Genomic DNA, 14,341 nt, shown 5'->3' on the forward strand with positions numbered 1-14,341 from the left:
ACACCATTCTCATCCCCAAGCCAGGCAAGCCGCCCAGCCTCGATAACCTCCGCCCAATTTCGCTCACATCGTGCGTGGGGAAAGTTGCTGAGCACGCAATCCTAAACAGGCTTTCACGCTACCTGGAGGACCACGACATTTACCCACACAACATGATCGGCTTCAGGGTCGGACTCTCGACGCAGGACGCGATGAAGCTCATCAAACATCACATTATTGACTGTAATACGCGGGACACGAGAGCCATACTAGGTCTAGATCTCGAAAAGGCATTTGATAACATTCTTCACTCGTGCGTTTTAAACACAATCTCGAGCCTAAACCTGGGGAAGCACTTTCATTCCTATACGAGATCTTTCCTGTCAGACAGAGAAGCCACCCTTAAGATCGGGGACCTCACTTCAGACATGATTAAGCTGGGGTCTAAAGGGACGCCACAAGGGTCAGTCATATCCCCAACCCTCTTTAACCTAGTCATGATCGGTCTATCCCGGACACTCTCTGCTATTGACGGTATCAGTCATACCATATACGCAGACGACGTTACCATCTGGTGTACTGGAGGTAGTGACGGACAGGTAGAGACGGCCCTGCAAGAGGCGGTTGATGCTACCGAGAGATACCTTGAATCCACGGGCCTTCGGTGCTCACCGCACAAGTCGGAACTGCTACTTTATCGACCCAAGCGCAGAGGCCCGAAACCAAAGGGATGGAAGCCACTGGCCGAATGCGACATAAAACTGCGCACAAAAGACGGAGGCTATATTCCGAGGGTGGATGCTATCCGGATTCTCGGCATGATGGTAGAGTCGAGTGGTTCAAACAACCAGACAGTGCTGCGACTCACTAAGAAGACGGACAATGCCATCAGACTAATCAGAAGAGTGGCCAACCGGCAGCAAGGCCTCGGAGAAGATAACCTCGTGAGATTGGTACATGCGTTCGTAATGTGTCATTTCACTTACGTCGCGGCCATGCACAACTGGCAAAGATCGGAAAGGGATAAACTCAATGCATTAATCAGGAAAGCAATCAAGAGAGCTCTCGGCCTCCCCGTATGCACTCCCACGGAACGCTTACTTCAACTTGGCATGCATAACACGCTAGAGGAAATAGCGGAAGCACAGGAGAGGGCCCAGTTCATCAGGCTATCTACCACACAAGCTGGAAGGCACATCTTACAGGAGCTGGGCGTTCCTTCCAGAGTAATCAAAACAAAGTTCTGCAGCATCCCTCGAGAGCAGCGGGACCGCATCACTGTCGCGCCTATCCCACGAAACGTCCATCCAGAACACAACGTGGGAAGACGTCGGGCGCGCGCGAAGGCTCTCCTGGAAAAGGCTCGTGAAAGGGCTTCGCAGAACAGTTTCGTAGACGCAGCGCGCTACGCCGACGGACAGGCCTTCGCTGTAGTTAGCGTAAATCATGAAAGCTAAATAACGAACGCTATCTCGATTCGGACGACGTCCTCTGAAATCGCAGAGCAGGCTGCAATAGCGATGGCCTTATTGGACAACAAGAGGACATCAATCTACAGTGACTCCATATCAGCTGTTAGGGCCTTTGCCAAAGGAACCATATCCGAGCTGGCCCTAGGGATATTAGGAAGCACAGAAATCAAGCCACACACATTGATCTGGTTTCCAGCTCACATGGGACAGATCGAGGGTGCCCCGCCCAACCTCAACGAGTCGGCACACGGAGCTGCGCGAGGGATCATCAACCGCGTAGCTACCGGGCAGCGTGACGCCGGGGGTACTGACACTCGGGACTCTCCTTCCTCGTACACCGAAATTACCAAGCACTTTTACTTGGCTCGGAGGATCTACCCCCTCCCACATTGCAAACTCAATAGACCTCAGGCATTGACACTAAGGCTTCTACAGACGGGGGCATACCCAAACCCCCCACTTCTTCACAAGATGTACCCCGAAATTCAGACGACAAATGCATGTGCACTATGCAATGACTTGGCGAACTTACCTCACATGCTCTGGCGATGCCCCGCGTTACGCAGTGATGAAAGTAACACTTCTTCCCGCTGGGATGCTGTCCTACACAGCCCCAACCTCGAGGACCAGTTATGGGCTGTCCAACGGGCCCGCGACGCAGCGGAGAGGCTCGGCCTCTCTGTCCCGACGTGGGAGCGGCCCGCTGCGCGCTAGGGCGCGCCCTAAAGGACCATAATAAAGTTTTTCATCCATCCATCCATCCATTGCCGTACATTACGTGACAACCATGCTGCGCTTGCACAATATATACAGTCAGCGCCAGTTCTACCCGACATTATATGCCTACAAGAAATTGGGCAAATTACACAAAAACTAAAAGGATACGAGACGTATTCCAATCCTGATTATCCTAGGGTCGCCAGCTTTGCGAGAAAAGACCTGGCCCTCAGCGTCACGTATATGCCACAGCACGACACACAGCATCAAATACTAACGGTGTGGCCATGCAAAAGGAATAAAGCCAAGACTGTAATCGTAAATATATACAGTCCTCCTCGAGAGCGAGCACCATGCTTCGATACCCTACTAAGTCATGCAATATCAGACATGGAGCGAAAAGACAAGCTGCTAGTGGTTGGTGACTTCAATGCACCACACTCCGCCTGGGGTTACAACAAAGACTCAGTGAAGGGGAAATCACTAGTTGAGACCACAGATCGATACGGGTTAGAACTCATTACAATACCGGGGTGTTACACACGTTTAGGCAATAGTGTAGCGGCGGATACAACCCCAGATCTAGCTTTCTCGAGCCATCCAGGGGAGACGCGGTGGACAAATTTGGAGGAAAATTTGGGCAGTGACCATAACATTGTCTCCATAGGTATCAATTCCCCCAAAATCCGTCGCTCCATAGGGAGGGCTTGCATTACAGACTGGACAGTATATCGAGATAAACAAGAGCAGCTCATTTTCACAGAAGATATTGAAACCTGGGTGGAGCAAAAACGCGAAACGCACGAAAGCGCAACGAGGGAGATTGCTACAACATCGGATATCACAGCGGTAGACAGCCGCCTCATACACTTATGGGAAGCACGCAGAAGCCTGACGAGACGATGGAAAAGACAAAGATTAAATAGAAAGCTCAAAATACGTATAGCTCAACTAACACAGGAGGCTAATGCTTATGCACAAACACTAGAAAACAATAATTGGCGCCAATTTTGTGAATCTCTACAAGGAACCTTACACACAAAAAATACATGGGCCATTTTGAGAAGCATGATAGATCCTGCAAGTACAAAAACAGCGACGAACCGAGATCTGCGATTACTTGAATGCGAATTTCAAGACGCTGACACCCATCTCCTAGACACACTAGAAGACATGTATATAGGAGCAAATTCCATGCAAAACCATGATACTCCCACATATTTAGGAGAGAACAATGAGGAACTAGATGCCTCTATATCGGTGGCAGAGGTTTTTGCGGCAGCGCAAACTTTCAAGAAAAATACGGCACCTGGACCGGACAAAATAACAAACGCCATGATTCGCAATGTTAGCCTCAATGCTTTAACAGGGCTAACAGATCTTTTTAACAAACATGTATGGACTGAAGGAGGTCAAATCCCACAGGCATGGAAGCATGCAGAGATAATTCTAATACCGAAGCCCGGGAAACCTAGGGACATAAAAAACCTCCGACCCATATCCCTTACCTCATGTCTGGGTAAACTCTTTGAGAAGGTTATACAGATGAGACTCACTAGGTACATAGAAAACAGCAACCTTTTCCCGGAAACTATGTTCGGCTTTAGACAGCATATGTCGGTACAGGACGTGTTTCTCCTACTGAAAGAAGAAGTATTAAACACAGAGAGAGGAAATGCAGACAGATTCATAGTGGCATTAGATATCAAAAAAGCTTTCGATACCATCTCGCACGAAAGCATTTTAACGGAACTATCGAACATGAACTGCGGACAGCGCACTTATGAATACATAAAATCCTTTCTAGACAACCGCACCGCCACGATAGGGCTAGGATCCACCCGCTCAGATGTTCTACAGACCCCCAAAAGAGGAACGCCGCAAGGTTCAATTCTTTCACCGCTACTCTTCAATATAGGGATGAAAGGACTAGCGGTGAAACTACAACGGATCCCAAACTTAGGACATGCGATTTACGCGGATGACGTAACTCTCTGGACCGCAAAGGGATCTTTAGGGGAACGTCAGGAAACCCTCCAGAAGGCAATTAGCATTGTTGAGGATCATGTAACAAAAGCTGGCATGAATTGCGCCCCGGAGAAGTCCGAACTAATCCGAGTAAGAGCGCCTTATACACGAAAGGACGATAGACTTCCGATAAAGCTTGCTCTGGGAGGCCAAACAATACAGGAGGTATCTAAAGCTCGAATACTCGGACTATGGATACAGGAAAATGGAGCAGTAGGGCACACGATCGCAAATCTCCGGAAAACGGTTAACAGCGTGTCTAGGATGATAAATAGAGTAGCAAGAAACAGAAAAGGCTTCAAGGAGGAAGAGACGATAAGGCTCGTACAGGCATTTATCATAAGCCGTGTAACCTTTGGCCTTCCTTTCCAAAAAGTATCAAACTCAGAGGTAACTAAAATAAACACCCTTATACGCTCAGCTTATAAGGCGGCGCTTGGTCTACCGCTTTGCACTAGCACGACCCTTTTTAACGCAATGGGTATTAGCAACACATTTGAAGAACTCGTGGCTGCAACACTGATTGCACAACGAGAAAGGCTCAATTCCACGAAGCAAGGTCGAACACTTCTTTGTCGATTAGGGTATCCACTCAGACCGGCACATTGTAACGACCAAACAGAACTCCTCCCACCGAACATACGAGCCCAGATCACTGTGTCCCCAATCCCTAAAAACATGAGCGAGAAATACCACAGACAACGGCGCCTTGCACGGGCCAGGACACTCGAACGCAGGTTCGGTAGAAATCCGGAGGTTTATTACACGGACGCGTGCAAACAGGATAGCAAAACTTTCACTGTGGTAGCCACAAACGCACAAACTACTATTTCCGCAACAGTCAGAACAGGGTCGGTGGCCACAGCAGAGGCTACTGCGGTGGCTCTGGCTATACGTGACGCTGAAAATAGAGCACGTTCTGCGGTAATACTAACCGACTCGCAGTCGGCATGTCGCCTTTTCATGGCAGGCACCCTGCCCAAAATCACCATCAAAATCCTAGGAAGAAATCTCACGGAACACCACGCTATTACGTGGTGTCCGGCGCACGCCGGAGTGACGGGTAACGAGAGGGCGGACCGCCTCGCTCGAGAATATAGCATCCGAGCGACGGAACGCACTCTCGTAGAATCCCCGATCACAGCAAAAGATATCTTAGAGGCACAGAGACGAGGAAGGCAACAATATGGCTTTCCAGACACATCCTTGGACTCAGCGCAAATGCGGGACTGGCGCCGACTACAAACCCGTACATACCCACACCTACTCCTACTACACCACATACACCCCACCCGGTATCCCAACACTTGCCCTTGGTGCGGAGGGCGACCATCTCTTGACCATATCACATGGTCGTGCCAGAGTCGGCCACAAGAAATCCAATCAACCCTTATGGCGCAAAACTCCAACAGTAGGCAGTGGGAGGTGTGGCTAGCCAGCACGGTGCGGGAGGACCAATTGGCCCTTCTCGACCAAGCCCAGCGTGCCGCGATCGCCAGTGGGGCCCTGGACTGAGGGACCCACCCACTGGACCTGAATGTGATTTTTTTTCTTTTTTTTTCTTTTTTTAAATAAAAGTTTTATACTACTACTAGTAGCCACCGAAAAGGCGCCGCCAAGTTGCTACCTCCCATTCCTGTCAGGCTAACAAAACTAGCATTTCCACGAGCTTTACACAGAGATTGTGTAAAGCTGATACCGTGTATTTTTGGAGAAATACCGGAAGGACATTTACAAAATATTTAGCGAATTATTATCGCGCCTTCAAGGACGCGTTTGCAGGCGTCTGAATATATTGCGCCACCATGATGAAGGGAGGCTCCGTGTCGCGCTCATTGCGCGGCTCGTCTGACTCGCATCTCTTTGTGGGCGCCTGCGCGGCCGGGCAAAGTAACAACATGGCGGCGTCCTTGCAGTTGAACGTTTCAATGGATGGGCGCTATGGCAAGCGTTTCCTCTAGAGTTGGTTGCAGGCTTACATGCGTAATGCGATACCAGCCGCAGTAGCTTCGCGCTTAAAGTTTTTCGCTGCTGAGCTTCAGGTCGTGCATTCTATCGCGGTCACGGCGGCCAAATTTTGATGGGAGTGAATTGAAAAAAAAAAAGATGAAAAGAGAAAATAAAGAAAAAAGAACGCTCGTGTACTTGAACTCATGTGCACGTTAAAGAACCCCAAATTGAAAAATCACTCCTAGGCCCTTATTGTAGTGTGCCTCATGATCAAGGCTGCCTTTCGGCGCGTAAAACACATTACAATTTCTAGCGCGATCAGCGACCAAAGTTTCAAATGAGTCCCTTTCAGCCATTATAAAAATTGCGTGGGCAAGTGCTCTTATACCACACTGCGTCTGCTCCCTCCCCTTAACCTAACCAAGGCGGAAGAAGTTGTGCTTGAGAGGCTTGGGGCTGGGGTGGCCCTTACGGCGGCTGTGGTCTGGAAGTGGAACTCGTTGCATTTACCACTGGGTGTACCGTTTCCATACTACTGATTCCCACTGATGGACGAGCATATGCGTAGCACCTTAAATGAAGTTCAGGCTTACAATCGGAACGATCGTGTCTCCTATTGCCCGCTGACCTCCGCTATAGCGTCTGCAGCACCCATTACCGCCGGATACATAACAGATTACACAAATCAATGCTTCAATTCACACACAACACAGGCCTCATAACACAAATATAATACATACAGGCTGTTCAAAGTTAGACGCAGTGCCACTTAAGTCTGCTTATGCAATCAGGTGAAGCGATACTGCTCTGCATTTCTTTTACAATATTGGAAGCTTTGTTTGCAGAATGGTTGAAATTAATGACTTCTCATAGCATAAAGCGACAGTGTCAACTGCCATACAGCCCCTTATTAACCACTAAAGGTTCCAGGGCGCCTTGCACCTGCCTAAAGGTAATTTATGACCATGCATTGTCCGCGCTCAGGAAACGCCGGTTAATTGTCCGTATTCTCCATACGTCACATTTTTGAAGTTAGAACGCATCTACCAGTCCTCATGACAGAGCATGGAATTGTGCACCTCCTCGTCGGAAACCATCAACATAGAACCTATCAAGCACGCATTAACAAAGACCTGTATCTTCTCATTGCATATAGTTTGAGCATTTTCGCTCACAGTGTATATATATATATATATATATATATATATATATATATATATATATATATATATATATATATGTAGCATTTTTACGCAACTACAGATACGCAGCAGTCGGCGCATCCTTTACCTGATACACATCGGTGTAGCCATTCCTGTTATCTGCATTCGACGACTGCCGATGACGTTTGCCAGGTCATCACATTATTCAAGACTACAAGCGCCGGCGTAGACAACATTGATCCTTGTAAAGTAAATCTAATTTCGCATGAAATATCGTCGGTGTTGGCACTAATCGATAACGAACTGTTTTTTGCCGGGGTGTCTTCGTGCGGTATTAAAGTTGGTAGAATGGTTCCTGTTTTCTAAAAAAAGGTGTTCATACTTCACTAGGGAATTACAGGCGAATTTGTAGCCTTCCTTTCTTTGGTAAAGTGATTGAAAATCTTTTCCACACTCGTTTAACGCGCTACATAAAGAAATTTATTCTTTTGCCTCTTCAGGAATTTGAATGTGGTCAAGGATATTCAACCGAACTGGCACTTTTTACTTTTCCTGAAGAAATCAAGCAAGCTACTGACAGAGGTGTAATTGTAGGTTCCGTATTCATAAATCTTACGAAGGCATTTCGCGCGACAAACCATCCTATAATACTTGTTAAACTGGAATCATTTGGTATATCTTGTCCTCCGCTAAACTTTATAAGAGGCTACTTGAGTAACCGGTCTCAAACGGTACAGGTTACGACCATCTCTCATCATCCATGATAATTAACGTAGTCTCCCACAGGGACCAATTTTACGCGCAATTTTATTTTTATGTTTATTAATGACCTACCCACTATTCTCGCTAACACCAAGTCCGTACTTTTCGCTGATGACACGAATATCTTTACATCCAGTAAATCCATTGCCGCACTCCAGTCTAACCTTTTTATGTGTATGTTTTATGTTTATGTTTTTTATGTTTTTTAAGTTTGTGTTACGAACGTATTAATCTGCACATTAGTCCAACTAAAAGCATATTTATGGTGTTCCATTTCCAGAAAAATTCAATCGACGCCCCGCCTGTTGATATTGCTGATTACGTCATACAGGTTCGAACAAAGCGCGGTTCCTCGGTGTCATGTGAGATACAGAACAGAGACCCGCCAGATAACTTTTGAAAAAGGTTGCGTTTGGCATCAACATCATCGTAAAGATACGAACCTATTTTCCACCTCACATCGTACGCTCTTTGCATTTTGCATATTTATAGTCATCTTTCGTTTTGTGCATCGTCATGGGCCAAGACGTATTCTGCGCATATTGAACGTCTGCAGCAACTGCAGAACCAGCGTTTGAGACTAATGACTTCCAGCCCATTTGAATTGTCCTGCCGGCCACTGTTTACCATTGTCCTGTTAATTATTCCGTCAGAAACTATTCATATCTGCATATAGGCTCATCACACATGACGTCTTCATTGAAGGCATTCATCCTGAACACATTACTAAGAACCACACCACCCGCTTTTGCCTGCGGAATAATCTTCCTTTACCTGTTGTGAGGACGAATAACGAACGGCAAGTTCACAGCCCCCATCTCGGCATAGCAATATGAAATTAATTGCCTTTCGAAATGATATAATCACACAATGCTCATACAATGTACACGTGCACCAAGAGATGTTTTATTGCGAAATTTACCGACTGATCTTAACTTTTCAAATATCTGTCAATATGTGCGTCATTTTGCTGTATACCTTCTGTTTTCTATAAGTAATTAACACTACTGTTTAATGAAACGAGTTAGGTGGGTCATATCGGTTTGATTATTTTCGTTGAAATTCGTTGTTGATGATGATGATGATGATGTGTGGTTTTTTGTGGCGCAAGGGCCAGGTTTGGCCAAAGAGCGCCATGACAAGTTGTAATGTTGACGATGTATTATGGAAGATGTGACTTGGCTGTAAAGTGGCCTAAAAATATTCGCTGTAGAGTGCGTAAAATTAACTTGTTATAAAATTATGGCGATGACAGATGACGAATACTATGAACACTAAAATCCATCGTGAAAGAATGATGCAGAATAGAAAATATATGAGATGGTAAAAATGCCTGGAGCACTGTTGCCTCGCCAGAGCCCTTCAAACACAAGGGCCTAGAGGCACGTGCTACACGAAAGAACTATCGCAGCGCCATCCTCTGAAGAGAGGAGACGCTACGAACATGTTGGGCTAACAACATGCAACACAACATCTTTCAGATAACTTAGGACTGCGTTAGTGTCGAAGAGCGGTTCTGGGCCGAGTAACATTACAGGATGAAGGGGAATATGCTGCCGGTATGCTAACGGAAAATGTTTCTTTCTGTCAGATTCGGCTTTCCGACACTCCAGGAGGGCATGGAGGACGGTCAGCCTCTCCCCGCATCTACCGCAAGTTGGAGGATCATTTTCAGTGAGTAAGAAGTTGTGTGTACCAAATGTGTGTCCTATTCTGAGGCGACAGAATAGGACATCTGTTCGCCGTGATTTTGTTACGGAGGGCCAAGAACCTAACTTTGGCTTTATCACGTGCAGTTTGTTATTTACTTCTACGTCCCACTTACGTTGCCAGTGGTTTCGCAGTTTCCTTCTTAAGAAAGGCTTCAGGTCCGTGACAGGGACCGAAGCAGAAGGACTGACTGTATGCAATGAAATTGATGTGGCCATCTGGTCTGCTAGAACGTTACCCTCGATGCCCCTATGTCCAGGCACCCAGCATATAATGACATGCTGGTTAGACATATACGCTCTGCAGAGGACGGAATAGAGCTCAATAATTACGGGGTTTCTGTGTTTACAGTGTGACTTCAAGGCTTTTACCACGCTTAAGGAGTCTGTAAATAAAATTGTTTTTTGAACATTTGATTTTCTGATATGTTTCATAGCCGACAGTAGTGCATAGGCCTCAGCCGTAAATATGCTTGTTTCAGGGTGCAGTACACCGGATTCCGAGAAGGATGGGCCAATGGCTGCGTAGGACACCCCGGCATGCGACTTAGAAGCGTCCGTATAAAACTCTGTGCACGAGTACTTGTACTGGAGCTCCAAGAAGTGCATTTTGATATGTGTCTCTGACGCATGTTTAGTGACCTGTACAAAGGATGTGTCACATTCTATCAGCTGCCACTCCCAGGGTGGTACTAGCTTAGCTGGAGGCATTAGGCGTTGGTCGAGAACTGGGACATCCATTTCCGTGCTAAGTTCTCTTGCACGCAGTGAGAAAGGACGTCTCACAGAGGGTCTGTTATGAAAAAGTGTTTCACATGTCAAGTCGTTAACGGTTGTGAAACACGGATGTTCCTTATTAGAGCGCACTTTCAGAAAATAGTTGAAGCTGATGTAAGTTCTCCGAAAATGGAGTGACCACTCATCGGACTCAACATACAAACTTTCAACAGGGCTTGTCCTAAATGCCCCAGTGGCCAGACGGATTCCCAGATGGTGTACGGGGTCTAACATCTTTAGCGCGCTCGGGGCGGCAGAGTGATACACTGCGGCTCCATAGTCTATTCGCGACCGAACTAGGCTCCTGTAAAGATTCAACAGGCACTTCCTGTCACTACCCCATGTTGTGTATGATAGGATTTTAAGTAGGTTCATTGTTTTTAGACATTTTTCTTTAACATGTTTTATGTGAGGAATGAAAGTGAGCCTAGAGTCAAGAATAACACCAAGGAATTTGTGTTCTTTGCTGACAGGAATTTGGTGTCCGCCCAGTTCTACACAAGGATCTAGGACCAGGCCTCTCTTTCTTGTGAAGAGAACACAAGCACTTTTGTGGGGGTTGACCTTAAATCCGTTTTCGTCTACCCACTTGGAAACCTTGTTCAAGCCCTGCTGTACCTGTCTTTCGCATACTGTAAGGTTGCAGGATTTGAAGCCTATTTGTATATCATCTACGTATACGGAATAAAAAATGGCAGGTGGTAGTGAGGCACGTAGCGTGTTCATCTTTACGATAAAGAGAGTGCAGCTGAGCACGCCTCCCTGGGGTACACCAGTTTCTTGCGTAAAGGGACGTGAGAGTTCATTGCCGACTTTTACTCGGAAGGTACGATTTGACAAATAGCTTTCAATTGTGTTCAGCATATTTCCACGGATGCCAATTGCCGACAGGTCTCGTAAGATCCCGTAACGCCATGCCGTGTCATATGCCTTCTCCATATCGAGGAATATCGATAGAAAAAACTGTTTATGTATAAAGGCATCGCGGATATTTCCTTCCATGCGCACAAGATGATCGGTTGTGGACCGCCCTTCTCGGAATCCACACTGATAAGGATCGAGTATATTGTTGAGCTCAAGGAAATGTATAAGTCTGCGATTTATCATTTTTTCAAAAAGCTTACACAGACAATTAGTTAGAGCTATCGGACGGTAACTAGCCGCCAAGGAAGGGTCTTTTCCCTGCTTTAGGACAGGAACCACAATCGCTTCTTTCCATGTGGATGGGAGGTACCCCGAAGCCCAAATAGTATTGTATAGTGTAAGAAGTGTAACTTGTGCGTCAGTATGTAGGTGCCTGATCATGTCATACATGACTCTGTCTGGTCCCGGTGCAGTGCTATTACATGTGTTCAAGGCAGCTCTCAACTCGGCAATACCGAAAGGCCGGTTATACTGTTCATTCTGCCTGGATTTCCGTATGATTGGCTGACGTTCTATTATTTCTTTATGCTTAAGAAAGGACTGGGAATAATTGATTGAGCTTGACACACGCTCAAAGTGCTCCCCTAGTGAATCTGCCTGGTCTTGCAGGGTTTCGCCTTGTGTGTTTACTAAAGGGAGGGAGTATGTTTGTCGCCCTCTTATTCTACTAACCCTGTTCCAGACTTTGGCCTCATCTGTATACGAGTTGATACCTGTTAAAAAGTTCTGCCAGCTCTCTCTTCTGGCCTGTCGGCGGGTTCGCCTGCCTTGGGATTTAACTTTTTTAAAATTGATAAGATTCTCCGCAGTGGGGGAGGCGTGTAGCAACCCCCACGCTTTATTTTGTTTCTTACGAGTGATCCTACAATCATCGTTCCACCAGGGAACACGCCGTTTGCCTGCCAGTCCATTTACTTGTGATATACATTTAGTTGCGGCATCTATGATCAAGGCTGTAAAGTACTCCACAGCTGCATCGATTTCTAAAGAAGACATATCAGCCAGCGAGATGTTAGTAAGTGTTCGAAATTTCTCCCAGTCAGCTGTGTCTATCTTCCACCTAGGAGCTTGTGGAGGATATTCGTTTTCTTTAGATGTTCTTATTAGTATGGGGAAGTGGTCGCTCCCGTAAGGATTTTCCATAACTTCCCATTCGAGTTCAGGCAATATACACGGGGAAACTAGGCTGAGGTCAATTGATGAAAATGTTCGGTTGGCGAGAGAATAATATGTGGGTGCCTTCTTATTCAGCAGGCATGCACCAGAAGAGAAAAGGAACTGTTCAACAAGACGACCTCGCGCATCTATACGAGAGTCGCCCCACAGGCTGTTGTGCGCATTGAAATCCCCAAGTACAACGTACGGTTCTGGCAATTCATCTATGAAGGACTGAAATTCATGTTTGCTTAGTTTGTAGTGTGGAGGTATATAAATCGAGCAAATAGTGATAAGTTTGTTTAGGAAAACAATTCGAACCGCCACTGCTTCAAGGGCCGTTCGTAGCTGTAAATGTTGACATGCTATGCTCTTTTGGATTACAATTGCAACACCTCCCGATGATGCGATTGCATCATCGCGATCTTTGCGAAAAGTAACATGCTGTCGGAGAAAATTTGTGTGTTGTGATTTGAGGTGTGTTTCCTGTAGACACAGCACTTTTGGATTGTGTTTGTGTATAATCTCTTGCACAGCATCAAGGTTCCTAAGAAGACCTCTGACGTTCCACTGTATGATTTGTGTATCCATATTTAATGTAAGTTGGTGCTGTGTGTACGGAAACTGAAAGATGTCTTAGATTACAGAGCTCTTTCGAGGCCCTGTAATCGGGGTTTTGCCCTTTCTGGAGCGTTCGAGGGAGCCTCGCCGCTCCTTAGGCGCTTGGCGCGCCGTGAGGAAAGGTGTAGTGTCCATTGCCTCGTGTGAGGCGCCGGACACGTGCTCTTGCGAGCGAGAAGTTACTAGAGAGGGTCCCGCCTTGGAGGGCAAGACCCCTGCGCCCACCAGCCCGCAGGTCGATGAGGCTCCCTGAGGGATTTGGCTGCGCCGGCTGTTGCCAGCGCAGGAAGGGGCCGGGGAGGCCGGGGCAACCTCGGCTGCGCCAACCTTCGGGGTCGATGATCCCTCATTCAGGGTTGACGGAGCAGCGCTAGCTGCAACCGCCGTGGGGGCAGATGGCGTAGCTGCCGACTCACTGCCTGTGGGTCGGACAGCCGCCGGAGGCCGTTGTGACGCTGCCCCCTGACGCGCCACTTCGGCAAAGCTTTTCGTTGGCAAGTATGCTACCCGCCTGCGTGCCTCTTTGAATGATATGTTTTCCTTTACTTTGATTGTGACGTTGTCTTTCTCTTTTTTCCAGGACGGGCACGACCGCGAGTATGCGGCGTGCTCGCCTTCACAGTTTACACAATGGAGAGTGTTCACGCAAGCTTCAGAAGTATGTTCGTGTGCACTGCACTTCGCACAGGTTTGACGGCCTCGGCAGCTCTGCGAACTGTGACCGAAGCGTTGGCATTTGAAACATCTAAGCGGATTTGGCACATATGGCCTAACACGGAGCTTGATGTACCCGGCCTCTACAGAGTCGGGCAGAATACTTGAGCCGAAAGTCAATATAAGATGTTTGGTCTTGATTTCTTTGCTGTCACGCCTGATCTTAATTCTTTTAACATTGATAACGTTCTGGTCACTGAAGCCCTCCAAGAGTTCATCCTCCGTGAGCTCCAGCAAGTCATCGTCCGAGACAACACCGCGGCTTGTGTTCATGGTACGGTGCGGGGTTACTGTTATTTGGGTCTCGCCAAATGCGACAAGTTTCGGCAGCTTTTCATACTGCTTCTGGTTTTGGAGCTCCAAAAGGAGA

At 47.1% G+C, this 14,341-nt stretch overlaps 1 protein-coding gene across 29 annotated transcripts in view; it reads right to left on the bottom strand.

Moving 5' to 3' along the window:
- The window catches only part of LOC135919011 (uncharacterized), a 997,771-nt gene that overhangs the window by 499,841 nt on the left and 483,589 nt on the right, over nucleotides 1–14,341 (bottom strand). Inside the window, exon 7 of one of the 29 annotated variants that reach the window (XR_011508271.1) lies at nucleotides 1,984–2,173. The exons of 27 other annotated variants lie outside the window; for them this stretch is intronic. The gene's annotated coding sequence lies outside the window, so the exon portion shown is untranslated. Of the gene's footprint in view, nucleotides 1–1,074; nucleotides 2,174–14,341 lie in introns of those variants that run through there. One more of the 29 variants, XR_011508270.1, reaches the window with a different exon arrangement.

This window comes from Dermacentor albipictus, chromosome 9 (assembly GCF_038994185.2).
Source record: "Dermacentor albipictus isolate Rhodes 1998 colony chromosome 9, USDA_Dalb.pri_finalv2, whole genome shotgun sequence".
NCBI lineage: Eukaryota > Metazoa > Arthropoda > Arachnida > Ixodida > Ixodidae > Dermacentor > Dermacentor albipictus.